This window comes from Nannospalax galili, unplaced genomic scaffold (genome assembly GCF_000622305.1).
Source record: "Nannospalax galili isolate Female #2095 unplaced genomic scaffold, S.galili_v1.0 scaffold5090, whole genome shotgun sequence".
Lineage (NCBI taxonomy): Eukaryota > Metazoa > Chordata > Mammalia > Rodentia > Spalacidae > Nannospalax > Nannospalax galili.
The window spans coordinates 28,826-34,568 of NW_008328093.1; the positions used below are offsets into that span (position 1 = coordinate 28,826).

A 5,743-nucleotide genomic window follows, 5' to 3' on the forward strand; every position below is an offset into this window, starting at 1 on the left:
TCTGTTTCTTTGGAGAATCAGTCTAATGAACTTTTGTGTCTGTTTCAGACAGGGTCTCTGACACAGGATGACCCTGAATTCTTGATCTTCCTGGCACCACTTCCAAACTGTTGGGATTACATGTGTGTACGATCATGGCCAGCTTAATGAACTAATTTAAATTTATTTATTTATTATTTATTTATTTTTGTATTTTTGAGACAGGGTCTTCCTGTAGCCCTAGCTGACCTGGAACTCACTATGTAGACCAGGCTGGCCTTGAACTGACAGAGATCCACCTGCCTCTGTGTGGGGACCTAAAGGCCCCACCTTGCAGAAGTCCAAGAGGAAGTTACTGGGGCTTGGCCTGACTTGCTTTGAAAGTCTGAAGAATACTTCCGCACTGCTGAGGAGTGCATGATCAGCACATGACCATCCTTAAGACACACCCTCAAGGGGGGCGGGGGGATTTCCAGGTGCCTTTATAAGCTCTGTAACACCTGCAATGAATGAGTCCCTGCTTGACTAGGTTCCCTGTTGCGCCTGAGTGTTCCCTTTATATTTATAGCATTTACTTATAACACTTCTGATAAACAAATCACAAACGCCAGACACAGAAGACTATATGCAAGATAAAAATTTATTTTGGTTCTTTTTGAGACAGGCTCTCTCTGTAGCCACAACTGGCCTGGAACTTGCTATGGAGAGCAGGCTGGCCTCGAGATCTCACCTAGATCTGATTACGTCTCCTCCCAAGTGCAGGGATTAAAGGCATGTACTACCACATCCAGCTACAAGATAATTTTATAAAAAACATTTTTTATGTATTGTTTTTACTTTATGTGAGTGTATTGCCTGCATGTATGTAGTGCACCTGTGTTGTCATGCAGTGTCCAAGGTGGTCAGAAGAGGGTGTCAGATCCCCTGGAACTGGATTTAATGGACAGTTCTTAGCTGCCATGTGGGTGCTGGGAACCAAACCCAGGTCCTCTGGAAGAACAGCCAGTGCTCTCAACCACTGAGCCAGCTCTCCAGCATCATACATAAGGCAATTTTGTTTATCTGAAGATTTTGTTACGTTTTACTCTGTGTGTGTGTGTGTGTGTGTGTGCACTTGTGCAAAGACAACTTCCAGGAATTGGTTCTTTCCTTCCACTGTGTGCATTCTGGGGATGAAACTCAGGGGTTGTGATAGCAAGCACCTTTACGCCACTGAGCAATAGTGTCAGCCCTTACACCACTGAGCAATATTGCCAGCCCTATATATGAAGATTTAGAATAGACAAAGCTATTTTTCCAATACTGAGAATTAGACCTAAGCTATATCCCTAGGCTCTTTTTATTCTTTAATTTTGAAACAGTCTCAGTTCTACAGTGGGCCTTGCAGCTTCCATGTTCTTCTTGCCTGAGCCTCACTTGTCTAAGAAGCTGGGATCACAGGCCTGACTTTTTTGTTATTGTCACTGCTGCTTTAAAAAAAAAAAAATGTTTTACACTGTAGCCCAGGCTAACCTGGAACTCAATATATAGCTAACCGTAAAATCATGCAAACTTCCTGCTTCGGCCTTTTTATTAAAATAATGTAAATTATGCAATAAACTGCTTGTGGAGAAAAATAGACACTTGCAGTCAAGCACAATTTGTGTGTGTGTGGGTGTGTGTGTGGGTGGTGTCTTTTTGGCCTAGAACTAACTATGTAGCCCTAACTGGCCTCAATCTCATGGAGATCTGCCTGCCTCTGCCTTCCCATTGCTGGGATTAAAGGCATGTGCCACCACACCTAGCTCAAAAATTTAAAACCTAGATGGCTATTGGTTTTAAGATACCAGTTTGTCATTATTTGATTTAGACACAGAAAATTATAATATACAAATAGATATAATCCTGTATATTGAGGAGGTACAATCTTTTTTTAAGGAGGAAAAGAAGAAATATAGTATGTTTTATGATCTGATAACTTCCCAGTTGACAAAAATATTTGTTAGGTGTGGCAGTCCATGCCTTTAGTCCCAACACTCCAGAGACAGAGGCAGACATGTCTCTGAATTTGAAGCCAGCCTGGTCTACATAGTGAATTTCAGACCCACCTGGGGTTACATTGTGAAACCTTGTCTAAAAATTTTAAATTAAAGAGAAAAATAAATTTGAACATAATTGAGGGACAGAGCATCATAGCTTCAAGAACATTAAGTCGAAAAGTCAAGGAAGGGGCTGGAGAGATGGCTCGGGTTTAAGAGTACTGACTGCTCTTGCAGAGGACTGAATTCAGTTCTCAACATCCACATGGTGGCTAGTCGTCCATAACTTCAGGAGATCCTGTTCCCTCTTCCATCCTCTGATGGCATTGCACACATGGGTGCACTTATGTACATACATATGAAACAGTCATACATGTAGAATTAAAGAAAATAATTTTTACTTTATTTATTTATTTAGGCCTTTTTGAGACAGGGTCTCCCTGTAGCCCCAGCTGGCCTGGAACTCACTATGTAGACCAGGCTGGACTTGAACTCACAGAGATCCACCTGCCCCTGACTCCCGAGTGCTGGGATTAAAGGTGTGCACCACCACGCCCAGTAGAAAAAAAAAATTTTTTTTAAAGAAAAGCCAAGGAAGCTTCTGCTTTCATTAGCCAAAAGGAAGGTGCAACATGAAGTTGGGAATGGAGAGTTAAGGAGTGGAATGAATTACATTCAATGATTACCTTGAAAGACTGTGTAAGTTGGACAATTTGGAATATTTTTATTTATTTTTAAATTTTATTTATTTTTATTTTACATTTATGTGTTTTTCCTGTATATATTTAAGTGCATTCATGTAGGTGATGCCCATGGAGACCAGAAAAGGGTGTCAAATCACCTGGAACTGGAGTTACTGTTGTTGATGGTGGTTGCTAGGAATCAAACCTGGGTCCTCTGCAAGAGCAGTCAGTGCTCTTAAGCACTGAGCCATCTCTCCAGCCCTGAAACCCATTATTTTATATGTTCACTGAAAAAAATAAAGACATGTCTATTAAATAAATGATACAGACACAAGGATGGACAAAGATATACCACAGAAGCACTAATTTTTAAATATGATTTTATTTATTTTTATTTGTGCAAGTGTTCTATTTTTCTTTATTTTTCTTTTATGTGTGTGCTTGTATTGCACTTCTGTGTACACATGCACCATTGTCGTGCAATGCTAGTGGACAGAAGAAGGCGTCAGACCCCCTGGAACTGGAATTATTGATGGTTATTAGCCACCATGTGGGTGCTGGGATTCGGACCCAAGTCTTCTGCAAGAACAGTCAGTGCTCTTAACCACTGAGCCACCTCTCTAGCCTCATAAACACTAATTTTATGAAAATTTATACAAATAATTCTTTTGAAAGTTAGACTCCTCCATATTCTAAATATCAAATAGCATATTAAACTTAATATCAAACAACATAGGAAAAAATGAATCATATTGAACAACAGACTTCAGGTCAGAGATTACCATAGAGAGGGGGACATTTTATTGTGATAAATGGTCAGTTCATGAAGAGAATACAAAATTGTAAGTATGAATGTATTTAATTACAGAACTTCACAGAACGGATGGAAGTAAAAGAAGAAGTAGAAATCCAGTTACAGTGAGAATACAAAATCCAAGGCCGTTGGGATGGCTCAGTGGGTACAAGACACTTGCCTCGGAAGCTTGGGAACCTGGCTCAATTCCTGTAATCCACAAAAAGTAAATAGAAATAAAAAAGCCAGATGTGGTGGAACACATCTGTAATCTTAGTACTCCTACAGCAAGATGGAGGTAGACAGGAGACTGTTGGGAAGCTCTCAGGCCAGCTGGCCTGGCGCTCTAAAGCAGCGGAAGCAATGAGAACCCTTAAAACAAGGAGCAAGCTGATGCCCAAAAGTTGACCTCTGACCTTTACACTCCATAGCAAGTGCCTGCACCTGCACTCACATCACACACACACACACACACACACCACCACCACCACCACCACCACCACCAACAGTCATTATAACTTTTAAAAAATCTCTACAAAAGGCTTGAACAGTACTATCAACTAACTCAATCTTTGGCCATTTATAGAACACTACATTGAAAAACCACAGACCTACATCTTTTCACACCTACTTCCATGGATCATAATCTTGTTCTCTGAGTACAGTTTAGTTAAAACTGGATCAAATAACTGAAAGGCATTAGGGGAAATCTCCAAATACTTGGAAATTAAACAGCACACTTAACCCATGGATCAAAGAAGTTACAAGGGAAATTAGAAAATACCTCAAATTGAACAATTGTGACACTTTTTGTGTGATTTTGTTGTTTGTTTTGAGGTATAGTCTCATGTAGCCGAAGCTGATTTTGACCTCTTTATGCAGCCAAAGATGACCTGAACTTCTGAACCTCCTGCCTATACCTCCTGAGCTGAGACTAGTCTTGCAGCAGGCCTGGTGTGTGTAATGCTGCAGATCAAACCCAGGGCCGTGTGCATGTTGGGCGTCCACCTCCAGCCCTAATAGTAACACCTTTAAGAAATGAAAAATCTTCAGCTTCCAGACAGGGTAGTTTACACCTGTCATTCCAGCACTCAGGAAGTGGAGGCAGGAGGATCGGGCATTCACAATCATCTTGGGCTATGTAGCAAGTTCTCAGCCAGCCTGGACTATGTAAGACCCTTGTCTGTATAAAACCACCGCTGGCTCTCTTTGCTGGCAGACCGCCGTGACGGGTCCATGCACGCTCCCACGGAAGGGATAGTCCCAGTCAGCTCTGCTCTACCGTCGAAGCGACCCCACCTGGCTGAAGCTGAAGGCTAACGACGAGATTTACAAAGTGGCCAAGAAAGGCCAGATTCCCTCCCAAATCGGTATGATCCCGAGGGACTCACATGGTGTTTCACAAGTCCGTTTTGTAACTGGCAATAAAAATTTGGGAATTCGTAAGCTGGGTGTGGTGGCGCACACTTTTAATCCCAGCACTTGGGAGGCAGAGGTAGGTGGATCTGTGAGTTCGAGGCCAGCCTGGTCTACATAGTGAGTTCCAAGCCAGCTAGAGCTACAGGGAGACCCTGTCTCAAAAAGACAAAAAATAAAAAAATTTAAAAAAGGAATCCTTAAGTCCAAAGGACTTTCTCCTGATCTTCCAGAGGATCTCTACCATTTAATTAAGAAAGCTGTTGCTGTTTGAAAGCCTGATTCTGATAGTGAGAATTCATCACTTGGCTCATTATTACAAGACTAAATGGATCCTCCCACCCAATTGGAAATAGGAGTCATCCACAGCTTCTGCTCTAGGGGCATAAATTTGTCTTGTGTACTGAAGCCAGGAAAAAAAAAAAAAAAAAAAAAAAAAAAAAAAAACAAAAACTACAGACCCATCCTTAATGAACACAGATGCAAAAATTCTCAACAAGATACTTGCAAACAGCATACAGACACACATCAAAAAGATCATCCATCATGATCATTTCTCAAATTTTAATAGCTCTTAAAAAGAGAAGACATGAAGCCGGGAGTGGTGGTGTATGCCTTTAATCCCAACACTTGGGAGTCAGAGGCAGGCAGGTCTTTGTGAGTTCAAAGTCAGCCTGGTCTACATAGCAAGACCAGGCCAGCTGGGGCTACAGAGAGACTCTTTCTCAAAAAAGAAAGAAAAGGAGGAAGAGAAGAAGGAAGGAAGGGGGGAGGGAATGGAGAGAGAGAAAAAGAGAAAGAAAGGAAGAAAGAAAAAAAGAAAAGAAAGAAAAAAAGAAAAAGTTTATGGTTCT

General features: G+C 41.3%; 1 pseudogene; it reads left to right on the forward strand.

The window, feature by feature from the left end:
• LOC108491598 overlaps window positions 1-5,278 on the forward strand; it is a 5,814-nt pseudogene extending 536 nt beyond the window's left edge.
• The last annotated feature ends 465 nt before the right edge of the window (window positions 5,279-5,743 follow it).